The 27,228-nt window shown below is 40.6% G+C and overlaps 1 pseudogene across 1 annotated transcript; it reads left to right on the top strand.

The window, feature by feature from the left end:
- Positions 1-20,866: 20,866 nt before the first annotated feature.
- LOC101177209 lies at positions 20,867-21,510 on the top strand (annotated as a pseudogene). The gene has a single exon (XR_180518.3). The product of XR_180518.3 is annotated as a cofilin-1 pseudogene (transcript).
- Positions 21,511-27,228: the final 5,718 nt, after the last annotated feature.

The following is a 27,228-nucleotide window of genomic DNA, read 5'->3' as shown; positions in this document are numbered from 1 at the left end:
GATCATTTATCTTTAAAGCACACAATTATATTACTCTTCTGCTTAAAACTCTCCAACGGTGTCTTCATCACTCGTATGACAAATCCAACCTTATGGGGTTGTAAAGATTAAAGCAGATAATATATAGCATAGTGCCGGGCGCATAGCTAAATTATCAGTAAATTCTTAGCTATTATTTTTTACTACTTTGTCTTTTATTGTACTGATCCTTCAGACTCGATGCTTTCCAAATGGCCCCATTCCTACTCTGGCTTTAATCTGCTTAACTCCCTTCTTGTCCTAGAGGTTTCAGGACCTCAGAAATCTTGCCTCACTTACAGTGCGGGAGCTCTTTTGGTACATATCATATTGTAATGATTTGCTCACATGTCTCTCCGACTTGAGAGCAGAAGTCAAATCTCATAAGTTGTTCTGTCTCCAGAGCCTAGTAATAGAGCCACCAACTGTCCAGGTTTGCTTGGGATTATTCCAGTTTTGTTTTGTTTTGTTTTGTTTTGTTTTGAGATGGGGTCTTGCTATGTTGCCCAGGGCTGGGCTCAAGCAGTCCTTCTGCCTCAGCCTCCCGAGTAGCTGGGATTATGGGCACACACCACCAGACTCCAGGCTATTTTTTGTTTTTTAGTGTTGGTTTTTGGAAAAAAGGCACACACATTTATTCTTTTTTTTTTTTTTTTTTTTTTTTTTTTTTGTAGAGACGAGGTCTTGCTATGTTGCTCAGGCTTGTCTCAAACTCAGCTCAAGTGATCCACCTCCCTTAACCTCCCAAAGTGCTGGGATTACAGGCATAAGCCACTGTGCCCAGCTCATACAAATTTATTAACATGTACACGGGGAGAACCATAGAGTGATTACCCCGACTGTTCCAGTTTTAGCACTGAAAATCTCATGTCCCTGGAACTCCTCAGTTCCAGGCAAACCAGGACAACTGGTTATCCTACCACAGATTCTGATACATAATAATAGTTCAATCAATAAATTTGTTTACCTAAGCAAATTATCTTTGATGAGTCAGTTTTGCTTCCTGGGCTTAAGTCTGTCCAACTATAACCAAAAATTTTAAACAAGATAATGTCTAAGGCCTAATTCAACTCTGATATTTTATTTTATTTATTAATTATTATTATTATTATTTCTTAGGGAGATATTCTCACTCTGTCACCCAGGCTGGAGTGCAGAGCTGTGATTATAGCTCACTGCAATTTCAGTCTCCTGGGCTCAAGTGATCCTCCTGCTTCAGCCTCCTGAGTAGCTAGGACTATAGGTGCAGTAACACCACGTTTGGCTAATTTTTTAAAAAATTTATTTTTTATATTTTGAGACAAAGTCTTTCTCTGTCACCCAGGTTGGGGTGCAGTGGCATGATCTCGGCTTACTGCAACCCCTGACTCCTGGGTTCAAGCGCTTCTCCTGCCTCAGCCCCCTGAGTAGCTAGTACTACAGGCACCTACCAGCACACTGCCTGGCTCATTTTTGTATTTTTGGTAGAGACGAGGTTTCACCATGTTGGCCAGGCTAGTCTCAAACTCCTGACCTCAGGTGATTGCCTGCCTTGGTCTTCCAAAATGCTGGGATTACAAGAATGAGCCACTGCACCCAGTCCCCTTTCTTTTTAAAGACAAGATCTCACTCTGTCACTCAGCTGGAGCTCAGTGGCAGGATCAGAGCTCACTTCAGCCTTGAACTCCTGGCCTCAAGTGATCCTCCTGCCTTGGCCTCCCGAAAGGCTGGGATTACAGGCATGAACCACTGCACCTGGCCTTTTAATTATTTTTAGAGATGGGGTCTTGCTCCATTGCCTAGGCTGGTCTTGAACTCCTGGGCTCAAGCAATCTTCCTGCCCTGGCCTCCCAAAGTGCTAGGATTACAGGTATGAGCCACCACGTCCGGCCCAACTCTGATGTTTTATAACTGGATGTCACATTTATTGCCTGCCTACACTCATCATTTTACTTTATACTCAGGAAATCTTAGTCACCATTCTAAATTTTAAAAATTACTGCTGAAAATAGTCATGATACATAAGTAAAAAGATATAAATCTTATATATGGCATAATACCAATTTTGTAAATATGTATATTTTTATGTTTAAGAGAAGAAAAGTGAATGCAACTGTGAACTTTTAAGTTATGGATAGTTTTTCCCACTTTCTGCATTTTCGAAACTCTACAATGATTGTATGATTTTATAGGCAGCCAGCAAGAGATACAAAACACTAATCTTTATGCTGATGTGGCAGTGGGTATACTTCATTTGTTTATTTATTTTTCGAGACAGAGTCTCACTTTGTTGCCCAGGCTGGAGTACGGTGGTGGGATCTTGGCTCACTGCAACCTCTGCCTCCCAAGTTCAAGTGATTCTCGTGCCTCAGCCTCCCAAGTAGCTGGGATTACAGGCACACACCACGATGCCTGGCTAATTTTTGTATTTGTATTTTAATTAATTAATTAATTAATTTTGAGACAGAGTCTCACTCTGTTGCCTAGGCTGGAGTGCAGTGGCATGATCTCGGCTCACTGAAACCTCCACCTCCCGATTTCAAGTGATTGTCCTGCCTCAGCCTCCCGAGTATCTGGGATTACAGGCATGCACCACCACACCCGGCTAATGTTTTTATATTTTTGGTACAGATGAGGTTTCACCATGTTGGCCAGGCTGGTCTCGAACTCCAGACCTGAAGTGATCCACCCGCCTCTGCCTCCCAAAGTGCTGGGATTACAGGCGTTAACCACCACACCCGGCCTTATATTTTATTTTTTTTGAGATAAAGTCTTGCTCTGTCACCCAGGCTGGAGTGCAGTGGTGTGATCTCAGTTCACTGCAACCTCCACCTCCTGGGTTCAAGCGATTCTCCTGCTTCAGCCTCTTGAGTAGACTACAGGCATGCTCCACCATGCCCAGCTGATTTTTGTATTTTTAGTAGAGAGGGGTTTTTGCCATGTTGGCCAGGCTGGTCTTGAACTCCTGACCTCAGGTGATCCGCTCACCTCAGCCTCCCAAAGTACAGGTGTGAGCCACTGCGCCTGGCCCTATTTCATTATTTTGTATGAATGAATAGTATTCCATTATGTATATATACCACATTTCTTTATCCATTTATTCATGGCAGTTTTTTGGGTTTTTTTTTTGAGAGACAGTCTTGCTCTGTCACCCAGGCTGGAGTACAGTGGTGTGATCTCGGCTCACTGCAATCTCCGCCTCCCAGATTCAAGCCATTCTCCTGCCTCAGCCTCCCCAGTAGCTGTGATTACAGGCGCCTGCCACCATGCCCAGCTAATTTTTTTTTTAAGCATTTTTAGTAGAGACAGGGTTTCACCATGTTGGCCAGGGTGGTCTCAAACTCCTGACCTCAGGTTATCCACCCACCTCAGCCTCCCAAAGTGCTGGGGTTACAGGGGTACGCCACTGCACCCAGCCCATGATGGATGTGTATTTAGATTGGACATTCCATATCTTAGCTATTGTGAATAGTGCTGGAATAAACATGTGGGTATAGGTATCTCTGTAACATACTGATTTCCTTTCCTTTGTTAAATACCCAGTAGTGGGATTGCTGGGTCATATGGTAGTTCTATTTCTGTTTTTCTGAGAAATCTCCATAATTTTTTTTCCAAAATGGCTATACTAATTTACATTCCCACCAACAGTGTATAAGAATTTTCATTTCTCAGTATCCTTACCGGCATCTGTTATTTTTTGTCTTTTTGATAATAGTCGTTCTGACTAGGGTAAGATAATATCTCATTGTGATTTTGATTTGAGTTTCTCTGATGATCAGTGATGTTCAACATTTTTTCATATACCTGTTTGCCATTTATATGTCCTCCTTTGAGAAGTGTCTATTCAGATCCTTTGCCTACTTTTTAATGGAATTATTTACAGGGTGGGTTTGTTTGTTTGTTTTTTACTGTTGAGTTGTTTGGGTTCCTTGTGTATTCTGGATATGAATAGTTTTGAAAATGTTTTCCCCTATTCAACAGTTTATCTGTTCACTCTGTTGATTGTTCCCTTTGCTAGGAAGAATGTTTCTAGTTTAATATTGTCCCATTTGTCTATTTTTGTTTTTGTTACTTGTGCTTTTGGGGTCTTAGCCATAAAATCTTTGCCTAGAACAATGTTCTGCAGTGGGAAGCAAACATTTAAGGGCATCAATAAACTGAAAGCTGGCTCTATGAAAAAATATAGTGAAATAAATCCTGGTAAGACCATTTTAGGGAAAAGAAGCAAAGGTACAAATAAATAAGACTTAAAAATGAGCAACAACTACCTGTATAGTAGAGATGAAAAATCCTTTTTTTTTTTGAGATGGAGTCTCACTTTTGTTGCCCAGGCTGCTGGAGAACAGTGGTGTGATCTTGGTTCACTGCAACCTCTGCCTGCCTCCCGGGTTCAAGCGATTCTCCTGCCTCAGCCTCCCAAGTAGCTGGGATTACAGGCACCCACCACCATGCCCTGCTAATTTTTGTATTGTTAGTAGAGACAGGGTTTCACCATGTTGGCCAAGCTAGTCTTGAACTCCTGACCTCAGGTGATCTGCCCATCTTTGCCTCCCAAAGTGCTGGGATTACAGGTGTGAGCCACTGTGCCCAGTTGAGATGAAAAATCATAAGTGAGTAACTATAACTTTATGCCAGTAAATTTGAAAGCTTACATGAAAATGGGTAATTACTTAGAAAAGTATAAGTCAACAGGATTAACTCAAGAAGAGATTGGAAACCTGGCTAATACCATAATGATAACAAATTGAATTGAGCTGAGTTCAGTGGCTCACGCCTATAATCCCAGCCCTTTGAGAGGCTGAGACCAGCTTGGTCAACATAGCAAGACCCCATCTTTATTAAAAAAAAAATTAGTCAGGTATGGTGATGTGAACCTCTAGTCCCAGTACTCAGGAGGCTGAGGTGAGAGGATCACTTGAGTGCAAGAGGTCAAGGCTGCAGCGAGCCATGATCACATCACTGTGCTCCATCCTGGATGAGAGTGAGATCCTGTCAAAAAAAAAAAAAAAAAAAAAAAAAGAATCAAGCTAGGTGCTATGGCTCACATCTACAATCCCAGCTACTTGGGAAACTGAGGTGAGAGGATTGCTTGAGCCCAGGTGTTTGAAACCAGCCTGAGCAACATAAGCAAGACCCCATCTCAAAAAAAAAAAAAAAAAAAAAAAAAAAAAAAATCAGTAATTTAAAAAGTCTACTCACAAAAATGTACCAAGTGAGTTTTAGCACATTTTGTAAGGTACAGATAACCCTGCTGTTCCTGAGATTAGAAATAGAGAGGACTCCTTAACTAATTTTTTGAAGCTGGTATATGCTGGTTATTTATTTCTCAGAACATTAAAGTGGTTGAAAAATACTGAAAAGTAGGTGTTTCAAAACTCACATTATTTCAGGTTTAAATATTCTGTATATACACAGACCAGAATTTAGTATAACTTTATTTGTTCGGGTTTCTGTTTTGTTTTGGTTTTTTTTGTTTGTTTTTGTTTTTTTGAGATGGAGTCTCACTCTATTGCCCAGGCCAGAGTGCAGTGGTGCGATCTCGGCTCACTGCAACCTCTGCCTCCTGCCTTCAAGCGATTCTCCTACCTCAGTCTCCTGAGTAACTGGGATTACTGGCGCCTGCCACCACGCCCGGCTAATTTTTGTATTTTCAGTAGAGACGGGGTTTCGCCACGTTGGCCAGGCTGGTCTTTTCCTGATCTCAGGTGATCCACCCACCTCAGTCTCCCAAAGTGCTGGGATTACAGGCGTGAGCCACTGCCCCGGCCTGTGTTTTTGTTTTCTTGAGACACGGTCTTGCTCTTTGCCCAGACTGGAGTGCAGTGGCATGATCATGGCTCACTGCAGCCTCGACCTCCTGGGCTCAAGCTATCCTTCCACTTTGGCTTCCTGAGTAGCTGGGACTAAAGGTGTGTACCACCATGCGCAGCTAATTTTTTTCTATTTTTTTGTAGAGACATGGTCTCACTATGCTGCCCAAGCTGATTTCAATCTCCTGGGCTCAAGTGATCCTCCTGCCTCAGCCTCCTGAGTAGCTGGGACTACAGGTGCAGGCCACCATACCTAATTTTTTTATTTTTTGTATGGATGGGGTTTCACTATGTGGCTCAGGATGGTCTTGAACTCCTGGCCTCAAGCAATCCCCCCACCTCAGCGTCCCAAAGTTTTGGGGTTACAGACGTGAGCCATGGCTCCCAGACTGGAATTTTAGTACAATAGGGAGGCATTGGAAGGTTTTGAGGCGATTGTGGTAATCTGATTTATGTTTCAAAAGATTACTTTGGCCATTGCATAGAGAATGAATTGTTGAAGAAAAAGCAGGGAGATACTTATAAGACTTACAGTAATCTAGGCAAGATAAAATAATGACTTGAATTAGGGTAACAGAGATGAGATAGAAGAGAACAAATCTGGGATATATTTTGGAGGTAGAGATGGTTGGACTAATTCTGAATTCTTAAATGAATTCTGAAAATTCAAATGAATTTTGAATTCATATATCTACTATGTACTATGCATTGTGCTAAATCCTGGAGATAGAAACATTAAAAAGATACAAGCCTTACCTTTAAGGAGCTCATAAAACAGTAGAGGGGATCGATATATAAATAATTATAATACTGTATGATGAACACAGAATTAAGCATGAGGTAAAACACAGGTCCAAAAGAGGAAGAAATTTACTGCCCGAATGCAGGGAGTAGTTACATAAATCTTCACAAAGGAACAGAGAGCTGTCTTTTACAGGATAAAAAGGTAGAAAGTAAAATAGGTGTAGGTGCATGAAACAGCTTGGTGAATTCTAAAAACCCTTTAGGATGAATGAAACCTAGAATTTAAGAATGGGTTTAGTCTCAGGTGGAAGCAATTGAGGAGGTTTAAGTGAGAAATGATAATATTAGATTTGCATTTATGAAATATCATTCTGACCTTATAAGGAAAATGATAGATTTGAGGAATGCAAAACTAGAGGTAGGAGGAACTTCCACTTCCAGCCATCATGTAATAACAGGGATTGTTCTAGTTAATTAGAAACCCAGACAAAATTATGAAGTAACGTTTCTGGACATTGGGTAACAGGCATTGCAGGTATATCAACCCTAAGATATGGGAAATAAATGAAGTGAACCCTTGAGTTCCCGACTTACTGCCTGGAGGAAGTTTCCACACTGCAGATAAGGAAAGAGGAATTTAAAGAGTCTGGTGGTCTTGTTGAGTTGAGGAGACAATCACTGGAGTTTGGGGAGGCTAAGACAGCTAGTACTGGTGAGGCAGACTGTCAAAGAGGAGGGAACTGCAAAAAGAAAGAGTTTTGGAGAACTGCAGAGGATTCTCCCTGAATCTTTGGCTGAGGACTGATCTGTGCACATGTATGAGGAAATTATCTGAAGCTAAATATTGGAAAGCAGCAGGCCAAACAATTCCCATAGCTTACCCAGGGCTGGGAATATTTTGTGTGCAAAGCCGGAGTGGGAAGACAAAATAATACATAAGGGATCAGATAGAGTCCTCAGAAGGGGAACACCTTAGTGGTGGAGCTAAATTTTGCTTAGAGGCTGATCTGGACCCAATCTAACAATTTTTTTTTTCTCTGTTGGCCAGGCTGGAGTGCAGTGGTGCTATCTTGGCTCACTGCAATCTCCGCCTCTGGGGTTCAAGCGATTCTCCTGCCTCAACCTCCCGAGTAGCTGGGATTACAGGTGAGCGCTACCACACCTGGCTAATTTTTGCATATTTAGTAGAGACAGGGTTTTACCATGTTGGTCAGGCTGGTCTCGAACTCCTGACCTCAAGTGATCCTTCTACCTTGGCCTCCTAAAGTGCTGGGATTACAAGCGTGAGCTACTGCGACCAGCCCCAATCTAACAAATCTTAAAAGCAAGACTCAAAAGGATCACACTGATTCTATGTCCTTTAAATGTGTGACAAAGTCCAACATTATTTAAATAATTTTAAAAAATCTACCAATGATGAATTTGTAAGCAAATACACTCAACAATGTAAAAACCACATTGTCAGCCAGGCGCAGTGGGCCATGCCTGTAATCCAGCACTTTGGGAGGCTGAGGCAGGTGGACCGTTTGAGGCCAGGAGTTCAAGACCAGCCTGGCCAACATGGCAAAACCCCATCTCTACTAAAAATACAAACATTAGCTGGGGGTGGTGGCCCACACCTGTAATCCCAGCTACTTGGGTGGCTGAGGCACAAGAATCACTTCAACCTGGGAGGCAGAGGTTGTAGTGAACCAAGATGGCACCACTGTACTCCAGCCTGGGTGATAGAGTGAGACCCTGTCTCAAGAAAACAAAAAAACAAAATATCCCACAATGTCTAGTATCAAATAAGAAATTACCAGGCAAATGGAGAAGCAGAAAAATATGACCTTTAATCAGGAAAAAAATCAATCAAAAGAAACACAGAAATAACAGAGATGATGGTATTAGCAGACACGGATTTTAGAACAGCTATTGCAAATACACTTCATAAGTCCGAGTAAGGTTGCTCTCAGAAAAAAGTATATTTATATAAAAGTATATCTATCTATCATCATCTATCTATCTATCTATCTATCTATCTATCTATCTATCTATCTTAAAATATAGGCCACAGGCACTGGCATTTTACTTGGTATAGGAATTTAATGACAACCAAATCACGAAAATACCAGATCTCCTTTTGAGGCCATGGATAATCAGGCTGTTCAGACAATCACCACTTCCAGTGCCTGTTATGTGTTAAATTTAGATAACTACCATTTATATGCTAAAGCAAAAAGAGGAGATTCAAGTTTCTTAATGATGCTGTTGGTTTTTTTCTTATATTATTGTTTTGGTTTTGTGATTTTGGTGAATAATTTAAGTTCAAAGTCACCTGTGGCTTCTAAGGAAAAAAACAACATCCTGAAAGGCAGAAATTATTTGAAACATATTCTCACATGCCCCCTTTAGTTTTGTTTCTAGCAACATGTCTGTAGACCTAAGCTAACTTGACATTGCAATAATCTATTAGGCTTTAAGGATTTTTACTGAGTTTTTTATATTTAAGTCTTTTTATAGAATTCTTTATAAAACTTTACTTAATTCTTGTTTTTGCTTTCTCAGAAACTCTGTTTTTATTACACCTGCCATCCTTTACTGGATTTTTCTTTCGATTTGTTGTTGAAATTCTAGCAATGAGCATCATACTTCTGTCTCCACCTTAAGAGACCGATGCAGAATGTAAAGCAGAAGCAGTGAACATGGAAGTGGCCGTGGGATTCAGAGACGACATCCATGTGTCTTTTTCCCTATAGAATTGAAGGATTGACATTTCTCAGTAACCACTTGGCAAAATACATGTTTTCATAATGTTGAATTTTCCTCTTAGGGAAAAATGTTTCATAAAACACTTGAAAGATACTTATTTTGAAATTAATTATAAAACATTCATGTTTTTATCTTAGGACTGAATTCAAAGGGAAAGGCTTCTTTGCCTTTTAAAAAATTGTTTGACTTTCAGCTTTCTGTAGTTATGATTAAAGCAGCAGTGATGGGTGCTATTTCCTGGTTCTGCAATGCTTTACTTTGCCTACTAAGTGATTTACTTTCAAACCTCATTACAGATAATCTTACTAAAAGAGTTAACATGCACTCTGCCAAAAGGTGTTTTACTGTTTTCCATGAACAGCATTGTATGAACAATATTTTATGAAATGCTGTCTTTTTGTCCTGTAGATTGCCATATCTGTTACGTAGTTATCATATTGTCAAGTCTTTTGTTTTTTTTTTCCTCTAAAAAATCCTCAGACTGGCCAGGTGCAATGGCTTACGCCTGTAATCCCAGCACTTTGGGAGGCCGAGGCAGGCAGATAAAAAGGTCAGGAGATGGAGACCATCCTGGCTAACATGGTGAAACCCCGTCTCTACCAAAAATCAAAATTAGCCGGGCGTGGCAGCACACACTTGTAGTTCCAGCTACTTGGGAGGCTGAGGCAGGAGAATCGCTTGAACCTGGGAGGTGGAGGTTGCAGTGAGTCAAGGTTGTGCCACTGCACCCCAGCCTGGGCAACAGAGCAAGATTCCATCTCAAAAAAAAAAATCCTCAGACTCTGTGTCAATCTTCCATATTCTGAATATTATAATACTTTGGCTGTTTCTGTAGAAAGAGTACTTGCAAGTGTGTGTCTTGAAATACCCTCTTGTGTTTGTGTAATATTAGGTTGTTAACTTGAGATCTTTCTAGCTTTCTGATATGGCCATTTAGAGCTATAAATTTTCCTCATAACACTGCTTTAGCTACATCCCAGAGGCTCTGGTACAGTGTATCTTTGTTCTCATTAGTTTCAAAGAACTTTTTGATTTCTGCCTTAATTTCATTATTTACCCCAAAAAGTCATTCAGGATTCCTTTTTTTTTTCAGAGATGGAGTTTCACTCTTGTCACTTAGGTGTGATCTTGGCTCACTGCAACCTCCGCCTCCTATGTTCAAGTGATTCTCCTACCTCAGCCTCCTGAGTAGCTGGGATTACAGGTGTGTGGCACCATGCCCCACTAATTTTTGTATTATTAGTAGAGATGGGGTTTCACCATGTTGGCCAGGCTGGTCTTGAACTCCTGACCTCAGGTGATCCATCTGCCTCTGCCTCCCAAAGCGTTGGGATTACAGGTGTGAGCCACCACACCCAGCCAATTGAGTGAATTTCTTAATCTTAAGTTCTAATTTGATTGCACTGTGGTCCAAGAGACTGTTATTATTTCAGTTTGTGTTTGTGTGCTTATGTGAGTTCTGTCTAAGAAGTCAGATAAGCTCTGGAAGCTTTGTTGTATGTATCTGCATATGACTGTGCATCTGGGTTATACTGGCAGGCGAAATCCTGCTCTTGGATGGGGTGGCTGAAAGATAAAGGTTCCCAAACTCTACTTGCTGCGTATGTACCCCATTTGTACTTTGGAGAGGTGGAATCATCTATGACACTGCATTTCTTGTAATTGTGCTGTTGCTGGTATAAAGTCAAGTGCCTTCAATGCTTAATGCTCAGACATTTTCCTTAAACTGATTTCAGGTCCTGTGAAAGTGTTTTCTACAACCTGTATAAGCAGTACTTTGTAAAACTTGTTTACACTTCAATAGTACATTGTGATTAAAAAAATTTTTTTTCTTATTTTTGTTATTGTCTTTTCCCACATGTTCTAATACATAGTGATTTTTAAAGAAATATATACTATTTTGCCCAGGCGCGGTGGCTCACGCCTGTAATCCCAGCACTTTGGGAGGCTGAAGCGGGCAGATCATGAGGTCAGGAGATCGAGACCATCCTGGCTAACATGGTGAAACCCCGTCTCTACTAAAAATACAAAAAATTAGCCAGACGTGGTGGCAAGCACCTGTAGTCCCAGCTACTTGGGAGACTGAGGCAGAAGAATGGCATGAACCCGGGAGGCAGAGCTTGCAGTGAGTGGAGATTGCACCACTCCACTCCAGCCTGGGCGACAGAGCAAGACTGTCTCAAAAAAAAAAAAAAAAAAAGAAAAAAAGAAATATATACTATTTTAATTTAGGTATCTTCAAACTTTAATTTGTCTGTGTGTGAAGCATTGGAAAATGATACATTTCTCTCTCTTTTTTTTTTTTTTTTTTTTTTTTTTGAGATGGAGTCGTGCTCTGTCGCCCAGGCTGGAGTGCAGTGGCATGATCTCAGCTCACTGCAAGCTCTGCCTCCCAGGTTCATGCCATTCTTCTGCCTCAGCCTCCTGAGTAGCTGGGACTACAGGTGCCCGCCACCACGCCCAACTAAATTTTTTTTTGTATTTTTAGTAGAGACGGGGTTTCACCATGTTATCCAGGATGGTCTCGAGCTCCTGACCTCGTGATCCGCCTGCCTCGGCCTCGCAAAATGTTGGGATTACAGGTGTGAGCCACCGCCCCCGGCCTACATTTCTCTTTTGAGCAACATTACACTTGTACAGAGGTTTTTACTGGTTCCATTTTTCTACTGTTACTGATAAGCCTGTAACATTGACTTTATCCTACATATAGTTGGCATTTCAAATAAATGGCTTGTATAGGAAACAAAACAAATATGCTTCATGTGTTCAAAAAGGTAGAGGAAAACATGAATATAATGAGAAGAGAAATAGAAGATATAAAAATGGCCCAGATTGAACAGTGTGTGTGTGTGTGTGTGTGTGTGTGTGTGTGAAATAAAAAATAGTGGATGGGATTAACAGCAGATAAGATACTGCAGAATAAAAATATTTGTGAACTTGAAGACAGAGCAACAGAAACTACCCAAGGGAAAGAGCACAGTGGAAAAAGAATTTTGAAAAAGAACAAATGAACAGAGGCCGGGGTGGTGGCTCACACCTGTGATCCCAGCACTTTGGGAGGTTGAGGCAAATGGATCACCTGAGGTCAGGAGTTAGAGACCAGCCCTGCCAACATGGTGAAACCCCGTCTCTAGTAAAAATACAAAAAAATTAGCAGCTATGGTGGCTTATGCTTGTAGTCCCAGCTACTCAGGAGGCTGAGGCACAAGAGCCCAGGAGGCAGAGGTAGCAGTGAGCCAAGATCGCCCCACTACACTCCAGCTTGGGCAACAAGAGAGAAACTCCATTTCAAGAAAAAAAAAAAAAACCCATCAACAGAGCATCAATAACTTGTGAAACAAAATAAAATGGTCTAATGTATGTGTAATTGGAGTTTAAGGGGGAAAACAGTAGAGGGAAAAATCAGGAAATAATAGTCAAAGTGTTCTAAAGTTGATGAAAACTATATATTCACAGATCCAAGTAAAATAAACATTAGAAAACTACTTGAAGGGACATCATAAACAAAATGCTAGAAACCAGTAAAAAAAAAAAAAAAGAGACTTTTTAAAGAGCAGCCATATTATGTACAGGAACAAAGGTAAGAACAAATGTATACTTCTCATCAGAAACTATGCAAAATTCAATGGAACAACATCTTTAATGTACTGATAGAAAAACTCTATCGACTAAAATTCTATAGCAGTGAAAATATCTTTCAAAATTGAAGGCAAAATAAAGATTATTTTTAGACAAACAAAAGCTAAGAGAATTCATCACCAGCAGACCTGCACCATGTTAAAGAAAATTCTTCAAGCAGAAAGAAAATGATACAAGATGGAAAGTAGAATCTACATGAAAAAGTTTAGTGCACTGGAAATTATAAATATATAGGTAAATAGAAAATACTTTTTCCTCACTTTTATTCTTTTTTTTTTTTTTAAAAAAAAGGTTAATTATGTATTTATTTTTTGAGATAGAGTCTCACTCTGTTGCCAAGGCTGGAGTGCAGTGGTGTCATCTCGGCTCACTGCAGCCTCTACCTCTCAGGTTCAAGCGATTCTCATGCCTCAGACTCTTGAGTAGCTGGGATTACAGGTGTGCACTACCCCAGCCAGCTATTTATTTATTTTTTTTGTATTTTTAGTAGAGACAGGATTTCACTATGTTGGCCAGGCTGGTCTTGAACTCCTGGCCTCAAGTGATCTGCCTGCCTCAGCCTCCTGAAGTGCTGGGATTACAGGTGTGAGCCACTGCGCCTGGCCCTCGCTTTTATTCTTTAAAAAAATAATTTACTATTTCAAGTAAAAATAATAATGATGTAGTGTGGTGTTTTAAACAAAAGTAACAGTAAAATGCATGACAACAAAGCACAAACAATGGTGGGGGGAAATGACATATACTCTTGTAAGATACTTATACAATATACTATATGCACTAGATACAGTCATGCATTGCTTAACAACAGGGATATGGTTTAAGAAATGTGTCATTAGGTGATTTCATCATTGTGCAAACATCATGGAGTGTACTTACACAAACCTAGATGGTATAACCTACTACATACCTAGGCTATATAGCATATAGCCTATAGCTTCTAAGCTACAAAACTGTACAGCATGTTAATGTACTGCATACTGTACAAAACTGTAACACAATGGTAAATATTGGTGTATCTAAATGTATCTAAACAAAGAAAAGGTAATATGTTGTGCTATTATGTTATAATGGGTACAACATCACTAGGCAACAGGAATTTTTCAGCTCCACTGTAATCTTATGGGACCATGGCGATATATGTGGTCCATTGTTGACTGAAAAATTATATGGTGCATTACTGTATACAAAATGTATACAAATATACTATAATAGCATTTTAAGGTAAACTACTATAACTTAAGACATATCATACAATTATGGTGATAGGTCATTCTTTTCAATTCTCTTTCTTAGTTTCCACATCTGCTGTGAGGCCAATCAATACTGAAATAAGAACAGGGCATCATAGATTTTCTTTTGCCTGAAATCCAGCCATTAGATAAGTTTACCACCTCTTCTTGCTTGCTAGGACCTAGAAGGGTAAAATTTTTAGATATTGGTTTGATCAATGGTTGGAGGCCTTTACAGACTATAAAACTGGAACACTGCTTTCAAGATAGCAGGCTGATCAGGCGTGGTGGTGCATGCCTATAATCCCAGCTACTCGGGTGGCTGAGGCAGGAGAATCATTTGAACCCCCAGGAGGAGAAGGTTGCGGTGAGCCGAGATCGTGCCACTGCACTCCAGCCTGGGCAACAAGAGCAAAACTCTGTCTCAAAAAAAAAAAAGATAGTAGACTGATTACATATGACAGTTGCCCTCAATAATATGCTTGGGAAATAACTGAAAAACTACTGAAAAAAAGTAGAAAATTCTGGTAATGACATAATAGCTTATACTGAATAAATTCTCCTGCAGGTAACAATTATAAACTGAAGGGCCACTAAAACAGAGCAGAAGCTGGAGATTTGGCATTTGAAAGAAGGAAACAATAATACATTAGTTAAGATATATGTTTAATAGGCTTTCCCACTTAGGATATTCCTGACTTTCTGTAATACCTGGAGGCTAGATCTGAAAGCAGAAAGCTAGGGCCTTATTTACCTGAGGAGTTAGAAAAGGAATTTCAAACTGCGAGAGTGCCTGGAAATTAAGGAAGGGAGAAAATCCTAGAAAGGAGGGAGATACGGATGTCAGAGCCCCAAATTTGTACATAAATGCCCCTTAAATCCTTGGCTCACTTTTGAACTGCACATGCATGGGTGAAAATCCAAGGGATCTGGAGAAAACAACAGCTGGGGACTGATAGAGCCAAGCAGACGCTTCAGCTGTTGTCAACCACAGCGGAGACAGACTTTAATCTTTAAAGACTTACTTGACTTGAAAGAGGAAAAGCTCTAGCTCTGATAAATATGTCTGACTTGAGCTACCACAATATAGAATTGTGGCTCCTCAACGACTTTGCAGATTTGAGCGTTCACAGACCCAGATCCCTTTGGATAAAGAATGAGTTTTGAAGAAAGACCCTACCTCTCTGTTTAAAATTTACACTGTAAATCTTTCTCCTAGGCTCTCCACAAAAGCTTTGCAGCCATTTACCAGAGTGACAGTATATTAGGCTAAGGGAAATAAAAACTAGATTTGTCTTATGGATTACTAGATAATGGCTGTGGACTGACATAATTCCTGGAGACCTAAAACGTCACAGTGGTCTACTAGTCAAAATAGAGGCTTATGGAGGTCAGGTTATTAATGGAGTTTTGGTTTGGGTTCATCTCAGTGGGCCCATGGTTATTACTCCAGTTCCAAAATGTGTATTTGAAATAAACATACTTAGCAAATGGCAAAATCTCCACACAGGTTCCCTGACCCATGGAATGAGGGTTATTGTGGTAGCAAATGCCAAATGGAAGCCACTAAAATGGTTTTGCCTTTCACAATAGTAAACCAAGAGCAATACCACATAGATTGTAGTGATTAGTGTTGCTTAAGGGATGCAGAGGTGGTGATTTTTGCCACATCTCCTTTGAACTTGCCTATTTGGTCTGTGGAGAAAATAGATCTTAGAAAATGAAAGTAGATTGTTGCAAATGTAATCATGTGATTCTTCCAACTACAGCCACTGTTTCAGGCATTGATTCATTGCTGGAGCAAACAAACACATTCTTTTGAATCTGTTATCCAGCTACTCCACTGGCAAATGCTTTTCTCTCTCTTCCTGTTATTATAGACTACAAGAAGTAGTTTTATTTCACCTGGAAGGATCAGCACTGCACCTTCACTGTTCTACCTCAGGGCTGTATTACCTCTCGTTCTCTTGACCTCGTGATCTGCCTGCCTCAGCCACCAAAAGTGCTGGGATTACAGGTGTGAGGCACTGCGCCCGGCCCTATGCCAATTTTTTGAGGGTTTTTAATCATAAAAGGATGTTGGATTTTATCAAATGTTTTTTCTGCATCTATTGAGATGATCATATGATTTTTGTTTTTAATTATGTTTATGTGATATATCACATTTATTGATTTGCGTATAGTGAACCATCCCTGCATCACTGGTGTAAAACCCCACTTGATCATGAAGTATTATCTTTTTGATATGCTGTTGGATTCTGTTAGCTAGTATTTTGTTGATGATTTTCTGCATCTATGTTCATCAGTGATATTGGTCTGTAGTTTTCTTATTTTGTTATGTCCTTTCCTGGTTTTGGTATTAGGGTGATACTGGCTTCACAGGATGATTTAGGGAGGATTTCCTCTTTATCTTTTGGAATAGTTTCTGTAAGACTGGTATCAATTCTTCTTTGAATGTCTGATAGAATTCAGCTGTGGATCCATTTGGTCCTGATCATTTTTTGTTGGTGTTGGCAATTTTTTTTTTTTTTTTTTTTGAGACAGAGTCTCACACTGTCACCTGGGCTGGAGTGCAGTGGCGTGATCTCAGCTCACTGCAACCTCTGCCTCCTGGGTTAAAGCGATTCTCCTGCCTCAGCCTCCCAAGTAGCTGGGATTACAGGCACCCACCACTATGCCTGGTTTATTTTTTTGTATTTTTAGTAGAGACAGGGTTTCACTATGTTGGCTGGGTTGATCTCGAACTCCTGACCTTGTGATCCACCTGCCTCGGCCTCCCAAAGTGCTGGGATTACAGGCGTGAGGCACCATGGCTGGCCAGCAATATTTTAAAAAAACTACTGATTCAATCTTGCTGCTTGTTATTGGTCTGTTCAGGATTTCTATTTCTTCCTCATTTAATCTGGGAGGGTTGTATATTTCAAGGAATGCATCTGTCTTCTCTAGATTTTCTAGTTTGTGTACATAAAGGTGTTCATAGTAGCCTTGAATGATCTTTTGCATTTCTGTGGTAGCAGTTGTAATATGTCCAGTTTAATTTTTTTACTCTTTCATTTGTCAATGAACACTTTGGTTGTTTCCATATGTTGGTTATTATAAATAATATTTGTAATGAACATGGGGGTGTAGATATCTTTACTAGGGGTTATTTCATTTTCTTTGGGTATATACCCAGAAGAGGCATTGCTGGATCATGTAATAGTTCTATTTTCAGTTTTTAAAGGAATCTCCATACTGTTTTTCACACTGGCTGCACCAATCTGCTTTCCCACTAACAGCATACAAGGGTTCCCTTTTCTCTGTACCTCATCAGACACTTACTTTTTCTCTTTTTGATAAAAGTCTTCCTAACAAGCATACAATGATATTTCATTGCATTGTTTTAATTTGCGTTTCATTGATGATTAGTGACATTGAGCACCTTTTCTTATACCTGTTGGCCATTTTATGTCTTCTTTGAAGAAAGTCTATTCAGGTCCTTTACCCATTTTTAAATTAGATTATTCTTTTTTTATTTTTAGCTATTGAGCGGTGTAAGTTCCTTATATATTTTGGATATTAGCCCCTTATCTGATATATGGTTTGCAAATATTTTCTCCCAATCCATAGGCTGCCTTTTAATTTGGTTATTTCCTTTGCTGTGTAAAAGCTTTTAAGTTTGATGTAGTCCCACTTGTTTACTTTTGCTTTTGCCGCCTGTGCCTATGGTGATCTATCCACAAAATCATTGCTGAGAACAATGTCAAGGAGCCTTCCCTCTATGTTTTCTTCTATAATTTTAGGTCTAATGTTTACATCTTTAATACTTTTAAAGTTTATTTTTGTATACGACGTAAGATAAAGATTCAGTTTTATTCTTTTGCATGTGGATATCTCATTTTCCCAACATGATTTATTAAAGAAACTATCCATTCCTCCATGGCATCTTCTTGGTGCCCTTGTTGAAAACTAGTTGACCATATACTCCTGGGTTTATTTATTAACTCTCTATTCTGTTCCATTTGTTTATGTGTCTGTTTTTATGCCAGTACCACATTTTTTTGATTATTATAGTTTTATGGTAGATTTTGAGGTAAGGCAAGGTAATGCATCCAGCTTTGTGCATTTTGCTAAAGATTGCCCTGACTGGCCAGGCGCAGTGGTACACACCTGTAATCCCAGCACTTTGGGAGGCCAAGGTGGGTGGATTACTTGGGTTCAGGAGTTTGAGACCAGCCTGGGCAACATGGAGAAACCCCATCTCTACTAAAAATACAAAAATTAGCCAGTCTGCTGGTACATGCCTGTGGTCCCAGCTTCTCTGTAAATTGAGGCAGGAGAATCATTTGAGCCAGGGAGGTGAAGGTTGTAGTGTGCTGGGATTGTGCCACTGCACTCCAGCCTGGGTGACAGAGCGAGACCCTGATTCAAAAAGAAAAAAAAAAGACAAGAAAAAAGATGGCCTTCGTTATTAGGGGGCTTTTGTGATTCCATATTAATTTTATGTTTTTTTTTCTATTTTTGTGAAAAGTGATATTGAGATTTTGATGGAGACTGCATTGACCCGTACTGGTCCATGGCCTGGGGGTTGGGGACTCTTGGATTAAAGGCTTAAATGTAAGACCTAAAACTATGAAACTAATAGACAAAAACATTGGAGAAACACTCTAGGACATTGGTCTAAGCAAAGATTTTTTGGGTAAGACCTCAAAAGCACAGGCAACAAAAGCACAAATAGGCAAATGGGATTGCATGAAGCCAAAAAGCTTCTGTTGCAGTAAATAAAACAATCAATAAAGTGAAGAGACAACCTACAAAATGGTAAAAAATATTTGTAAGCTATCAATCCAACAAGGGATTAATAACCAGAATATTTAAGAAACTCAAACAACTCAACAGTAAAAGAAAAAAATGATTAAAAAATGAGCTAAAGACCTGAATAGACATTTCTCAAAACATACACATAGCCAACAGGTATATTTAAAAATGCTCAGTATTACTTATCATCAGGAAAATGCTAATCACAACCACAATGAGATATTATCTCACCATAGTTAGAATGGCTATTATAGAAAGGACAAAAAATAACACATGCTGGTGAAAATGCAGAGAAAGGAGAAATATTGTAGACTGTAGTAGGAATGTAAAGTAGTACAAGCACTGTGAAAAACAGCATGGTGGTTCCTCCAAAACTTAAAGACAGGCCGGGCGCGGTGGCTCACGCTTGTAATCCCAGCACTTTGGGAGGCCGAGGCGGGTGGATCACGAGGTCAGGAGATCGAGACCACGGTGAAACCCCGTCTCTACTAAAAATACAAAAAATTAGCCAGGCGTGGTGGCAGGCGCCTGTAGTCCCAGCTACTCGGAGAGGCTGAGGCAGGAGAATGGCGTGAACCCGGGAGGCGGAGCTTGCAGTGAGCCGAGATCGCGCCACTGCACTCCAGCCTGGGTGAGAGAGCAAGACTCCGCCTCAAAAAAAAAAAAAAAAAAAAAAAAAAAAAACTTAAAGACAGAACTACCATATGATCCAGCAATTCCACTGCTAGGGATATATCCAAAAGATGGGAAATCTGTATACTGAAGACTACCTGCACTCCTGTGTTTATTGCAGCACTAGCACTATTCACAATAGCCAAGAGATAGAATCAACCTAGGTGTCCATCGAAGGATGAATAAATAAGAAAATGTGGCATATATACACAATGGAATATTATTCAGCCATAAAAAGAATAAAATCCTGTCATTGCAGCAACATGGATGGAACTAGAAATAATTATGTTAAGTGAAATAAGCCAGGCACACAGTGACAACATTTTATGTTCTCACTCATTTGTGAGAGCTTAAAAAGTGGATCTAATGGAGGTAAAGAGTGGAATGGTGGTTACCGAGGCTGGGAAAGGAATGGTGGAGAGGGGGGTGAAGAGAAGTTGGTTAATGGCTACTAACATAGAGTTAGATAGAAGCCATAAGTTAAAATGTTTGCTAGTAGAGTAGGGTGACTACAGTTAACAACAATGTTATTATGTATGTCAAAACAGCTAAGAAGTATAATGTTCCCAGCACAAAGAAAAGATAAATGTTTGAGGTGAGGGATGTCTCAATAATGTTAATTTGATAATTACACATTGTATATATGTACCGAAATACTAAAATACCCCAAATATGTATAATAATTGTGTATTAATAAATATAATACAAAAATTCTAAGTTTTAGTTTTGTTCATCTTTTCTATTGTTTTTCTAGTATCGATTTATTTCTTCTCTAATCTTTATTTCTTCTACTAACTTTGGGCTTAGCTTGTTCTTTTTCTAGTTCCTTGAGGTATAACATTAGCTTATTTATTTGAGATCTTTCTTCCATTTTAATGTAGGTGTTTATTGCTATAATCTTCCCTCTTAGAACTGCTTTTATTGAATCCCATAATTTTGGGGATAGTTTGTTTCTATTTAGCTCATCTCAAGATATGTTTGTATTTCCATTTTGATTTCTTCTTTGACGCATTGGTTGTTCAGGAGCACACTGTTTAATTTACACATAGTAGTAAATTTTCCAAATTTACTCCTGTTTGTTGATTTCTAGTTTCATGCCATTTTGTCCACAAAATCTACTTGATTTGATTCAAATCTTCTTAAAGATGTTAAGACTTGGTTCAGGTGAGTCCTAGCAGCGGTGTCTTCTGAGGCTCTCCGTGCCCTCTTCTTTTCATTTCCGGAAACATGGCTTCAGGGGTGGCTGTCTCTGATGGTGTCATCGAGGTGTTCAAGGACATGAAGATGTGTAAGTCTTCAACGCCAGAGGAGGCGAAGAAGTGCAAGAGGTGGTGTTCTTCTGCCTGAGTGAGGACAAGAAGAACATTATCCTGGAGGAGGGCAAGGAGATCCTGGTGGGCGATGTGGGCCAGACTGTCGACAACCTCTAAGCCACCTTTGTCAAGAAGCTGCCATATAAGGACTACTGCTACGCCCTCTATGATGCAACCTACGAGACCAAGGAGAGCAAGGAGGAGGACCTGGTGTTTATCTTCTGGGCCCCTGAGTCTGCGCCCCTTAAGGGCAAAATAATCTATGCCAGCTCCAAGGACACCATCAAGAGGAAGCTGACAGGGATCAAGCATGCATTACAAGCAAACTGCTACGAGGAGGTCAAGGACCGCTGCACCCTGGCAGAGATGCTGGGGGGCAGTGCCGTCATCTCCCTGGAGGGCAAGCCTTTGTGAGCCCCTTCTGGCCCACTGCCTGGAGCATCTGGCAGCCCCACACCTGCCCTCGGGGGTTGCAGGCTGCCCCCTTCCTGCCAGACCGGAGGGGCTGGGGGGATCCCAGCAGAGGGAGGGCAATCCCTTCACCCCAGTTGCCAAACAGAACCCTAACCCCCTGGATTTTCCTCCTCCCTTCATCCCTGACGGTTCTGGCCTTCCCAAACTGCTTTTGATCTTCTGATTCCTCTTTGGTTGGAGCAGACCAAATTCCCCCCAGGAACTCCAGTTGTGGAGTGGCCTGTATTTTTTTTTAACAACACCCCTACTCCCCACCTGTTCCTCCCCCTTCCCATGCTGCCAACTTCTAACCGCAATAGTGACTCTGTGATTGTCTGTTTAGTTCTATGCATAAATGGAATGTTGTGGAGATGACCCCTCCCTGTGCCGGCTGGTTCCTCTCCCTTTTCCCCTGGTCATTCTACTCATGGAAGCAGGGCCAGTAAGGGATCTTCGATTTAAAATAAATAAATAAATAAATAAAAAGACAATAATAAAAAGGCTAAAAAAATGTTAAGACTTGCTTTGTGGCCAAACATATGATCTTTCTGGAAAATATTCCATGTGCTGATGAAAAGAATGTGTATTTTGCAGCAGTTGGGTGAAATGGTCTGTAACTGTCAGGTCTATTTGGTCTAGCGTATAGTTTAACTTTGTTGATTTTCTGTCTGGATGGTCTGTTCACTACTGAGAGTGGGGTACTAAAGTCACCTACTATTACTGTACTGAAGTCTATGTCTTCCTTTAATTCTATGAATGTTTGCTTTATATACTTGGGTGCTCCACTATTGAGTGCATAGATATTCCTAATTGTTATATTCTCTCACTGAATTGACCTCTTTTAATCATTATATAATATCTTTCTTTGTCTCTTTTTACAGTTTTTTGACTTAAAGTCTATTTTGTCAGATTTTAATATAGCTACCCGTTCTCTTTAGTTTCCATTTTCATAGAAAATTTTTTTCCATCTCTTCACTTTCAGTCTGTGTGTGTCCTTAAAGCCAAGGTGATTCTCTTGTATGTAGCATATAGTTGAATCTTGTGTTTCTTTTAAATTCATTCAGCCACTCCATAGAATTTAATCCATTTACATTCAAGGTAATTATTCATAGATAAGGACCTGCTGCTGCTATTTTATTAGTTGTTTTCTGGTTACTTTGGTTTTCTTTTTCTTTTCTTTTTTGAGACAGGGTCTTGCTCTGTTGCCCAGGCTGGAGAAGGGTGGCATGACCTTGGCTCACTGAAGCCTTGACCTCCTGGGCTCAAGTGATCCTCCTGCCTCAGCCCCCGAGTATCTGGGACTACAGGTGTGTGACACCATGCCTGGCTAATTTTTAAATATTTTGTAGAGATAAGGTTTGCCATGTTGCCCAGGCTGGTCTCAAACTCCTGAGCTCAAGCAATCCACCCACCTTTACCTCCCAAAGTGCTGGGATTACAGTTGTGAGCCACCGTGCCTGGTGTTTACGATTACTTCATTGATCTTTTGCTATCTTCTTTTTCTTTTGCTGTTTTCCTTTGTCACTTGATGATTTTCAATAATCGTATGCTTTGATTCCTTTCTCTTCATCTTTTGTTTATTTGTATATGTGTTTTCTTTGTGGGTACTGTGAGGCTTACATACATCTTATAGTTATAACAAGTTATTTTGAGCAAAAAACAACTTAACTTTGATCACATCTTAAAAACTGTACACTTTTACTCCTTCCCCTCAAATTTTGTTTCTGATATCTGTGGAGCAACTCCATCTTGGATACTAATCTGCCATGCTGACTTCTGATTAACCCTTGTTAATCAGAGAAATGCCTCTAAGACCTCTACCTTAACTACTGTCAATCCTGGCCTTAAGTCAAAACAACCGTGACCATAAATTTTGCCCTTATACAGATTCACATAACATTTTTGCCTTTCCCTGAGGAGTTGACTTCAATTGTCCTACACATTCCTCCCTATGGTATATAAGCCTTGGGCCTGGAGAGTAATGGTGTGGAGATCCACCATCTCATCTTGTGGCTGCTGGGACATGGCTTCTGCTTGTAAGACTCTATTAAATGTTTCTTTCTGAGAAACTAGATATGCCAGTCTCTTTCTTCAGCCTTTCAGCTTCTTTGGAATTTGGGGGTAGGTTTGCATATGCCTGCCCACTGCAGAACAATGTCACAATTTACATCTTTTTTTGTTTTGTTTTGTTGTTTCAAAAAAATTTTTTGTAGAGATAGGGTCTCATTATGTTGCCCAGGCTAGTCTCAAATCCTGGCCTCAAGTGATCCTCCTACCTTGGCCTCCAAAAGTGCTAGGATTAGAGATGTGAGCCACCATACCCAGACTACATCTTTTAAAATTGTGTTTTAGGTAACAAATTATTTTAGCTATAGTTATTTTAATACTTTCGTCTTTCAACTTTTATAGTATAGATAAAAATTATTTACATACCACCATTATAGTATTAGAGTATTCTGAACTTGACTATATATTTACTATTGCGTTTTTTTCTTTCATATGTTTTCTTTTCTTTTTTTTTAGATGGAATTTCACTCTGTCACTCACCCAGGCTGGAATGCAATGGTGAGATCTTGGCTCACTGCAATCTCTGCCTCCCAGGTTCAAACGATTTTCCTGCCCCAGACTCCCAAGTAGCTGGGATTACAGGCATGCACCACCACACCCAGCTAATTTTTGTATTTTTAGTAGAGGTGGGGTTTCACCGTGTTGGCCAGACTGGTCTTGAACTCCTGACCTCAGGTGATCCACCCGCCTTGGCCTCCCAAAGTGCTGGGATTACAGGCATGAGTGCCCTGCCCATATGTTTTCACTTTGTTAATGAGCATCCTTTGTTTTAACTCAAAGAACTTCATTTAGCAATTCTTCGAAGGCTGGTCTAGTGGTGATAAATTCCCTCAGCTTTTGTTTGTCTAGGAAAGTTTCATCTTTCCTTTATTTCTGAAGGATAGCTTTGCTGGTTATAGTATTCATGGCTGAAAGTTGTTTCTTTCAACACTTTGTATGTATCAATCCACTCCCTCCTGGCTTGCAAGTCTATGTTGAGAAGTCTGTTAGCCTTATGGAGTTTCCCTTGTATAAGTTTATTTTCTTTGGCTAGTTTCAAAATTCTCTGTGATTTTTGACAATTTGACTGTACTATTCCTCAGTATATTCTTCTTTGGGTTTATCTTTCTTGGGATTCTTTGAGCTTCATGAATCTAGATGTTCATCTCCTTCCCAAGACTTGGGGATTTTCAGACAGGGATCTTTCTCCTTGGATTCTCACAATCTGTGCATTCATACACTTGAGGGTGTCCCCTAGGTTCCCTATGCTTTCTTCATTCCTTTTGTTGTTGTTGTTCCTCTAATTGGTTAATACTGAATGACCTGTCTTTGAGTTTTCTAATGTTTATTCTGCATGATTGAGTCTGCTGTTGAAGCTCTCTATTACACTTTTCTCAACTGTATCCTTCAGCTCCTGGATTTCTGTTAGGTTCCTTTTTCATGGTTACTATTTCTTTATTAAAGTCTCATTTTGTTCATGCAGTGTTTTCCTAATTTTATTTAGTTGTATATTTGTATTTTCTTGCATCTCCTTATGCTTATTTAAGATAAGTATTTTGAATTCTCTTTCAGGCAATTTGTAGATCTTCATTTATTTAGATTCCATTGCTGGAGCTTTATTAGTTTCCTTTGGTGGTATGATGTGTGCCTGATTCTACATTATCCATGTAGGTTTGCTTTGGTGTCTGCATTTGAAGGCATAAGCACCACTTCTAGTCTTTATAGATTGGTATCAGTAGGTTAAAGTAGGTTAAGAACTTCTACTAGGCTCTCAAGTTAATAAGATTGCCTCTGGGACCATGGTTGGAGCTAGGTCACATGGCGGCTTCTGTGTCTGCAGTGGGATCTGCAGATGGCAGGCCTGTTACCAGGAGCTCTAATGGATATGGATCCTTTCTGGTTCCTAAGGAGATTAGAATGTTTCTAGGACCTTGTTCCACAGGGCTGGTGCTTGGATGAAGATCCACTTCAGGGTCTGCAGACAGTGGGGCTGATACTAGGTATGCAGCCATGTATGGCTTCCTCTGTGTTCCTGGGAAGCTTCCTACTGGGTCACTTACTGGGTCTCTTGGCAGGCAGTACTATCCTGGTGCATGGCTGAGAGAGAATAGAATGAAGTCACAGGGTTATTTCAGTGTCCACAGCCAGACAGAGGTCGGCAAGCCTTTTCCACGGACTCAGACAGGCACATCTCTCTCTAGGTGCCTGTGTCATAAGCAGTACTAATCTCTGACCATTATTGGGAGGCGCTGGAGCCAAGTGTCACAACTATTTCAGAGTCTGCTGTGGAACTGAGGTTGGCAAAATGGCCCTGGGGACTCAGGTGGGTATGTCTCCTTCTGGGACCCTATGCCACCAGCAGGACTTCTGATTTCTGACCACTGCTGAGAGGGGCTACAGTCAAGTTTCAGAGCCATTTCTGAGTACACTGTGGGGACTGAGGTCAGCAGGTCTGTCAGCTTGAAGCATAAATGGGTGTGACTCCTCACAGGTCCCTGGGCTAATGGTTCTAGTAGCAGGACTAGGGCCAAACAGGACTCAGAGCTGAGTCAATAGGGAAAATGGGTCATTTCCAGATCGGCCAGCAAGGGCAGTTCTGCCCTCTCAAAAGGCCCTCTTTAGGCCAGGTGCAGTGGCTCATACCTGTAATCTCAGCACTTTGAGAGGCTTGCTTGAGCCCAGGAATTCAAGACCAGCCTGGAAACATAGGGAGACCCTGTCTCTAGAAACAAATAAAAAAAATTAGCTGGGCATGGTGGAACACCTGTAGGCCTAGCTACTTAAGAGGCTGAGATGGAAGGATTGCTTGAACCCAGGAGTTTAAAGCTACAGCGAGCTGTGATCATGCCACTGCACTCCAGCCTGGGTGGCAGGGTGAGACTCTGTCCCAAAGAAAAAAAAGAAAAGGCCCTCTTTGGTCTTGGGCTGCACCAGGGTTTCACAAACTCCTACCTGGATCCCAAAGCTTAACAAAGGCACTTTTGTCTGTGGATGCCTGTTAAATTACTATTGCTGTAGAGGGATGTCTTGTCAACATCACTCTGCTATTGTTTTTATTTGAAGGTTTCAAGTATGGATAAAATGTAAATAATGCTGGGTACAATAGCTCACATTTGTAATCCCAGCACTTTGGGAGGCCAAGGCCAGTGGATCACCTGAGGTCAAGAGTTCAAGACCAGCCTGGCCAACATAGTAAACCCCTATCTCTAGTAAAACTATAAAAATTAGCCGGGCGTGGTGGCCTGTGTTTGTAATCCCAGCTACTTGGGAATCTAAGGCAGGAGACACACCTGAACCTGGGAGGTGGAGGTTGCAGTGAGCCGAGATCGTGCCACTGCACTCTAGCCTGGGGAAGAGAGTAAGACTCTGTTTCAAAAAAAAAAAAAAAGTGTAAATGAATGCTAAATTGCTAATGGGTAGACTGTGGTTTGTACTGTGTTAACTTAGTTAAGCTGGAATTATGTTTCTCAGAATCTTTTTCTATGTATAGTTCTTGGCTAAAGTTGGCCTAAAGAGGCATTTGTGCAATATTTGGAAAGCAGAATCTAAGCAGAGGCCACTATTCTGTGAAGGTAATCTGCGTATATGTGGAAACAGACTATAGGGAGGCCAGTGGATTCCGGTTTGTCTTTTCTCCTCCGCCCTATGTCCAGTTCTTTTCAGTGTCCAGTTCTTCCTCCCAACTGCTGATCATGTTGGCAAACAATGGCCCTGGGTCTGCCACAAGATGCTTGGCAGCACAGTGTCAAAGGCAGTTGCGAGCTGGGTGCAGTGACG

Source organism: Nomascus leucogenys, chromosome 12 (genome assembly GCF_006542625.1).
Source record: "Nomascus leucogenys isolate Asia chromosome 12, Asia_NLE_v1, whole genome shotgun sequence".
Classification (NCBI taxonomy): Eukaryota; Metazoa; Chordata; class Mammalia; order Primates; family Hylobatidae; genus Nomascus; species Nomascus leucogenys.
The sequence above is the reverse complement of the archived record's forward strand: the minus strand, read 5'-3'. Positions and strand labels throughout refer to the sequence as shown.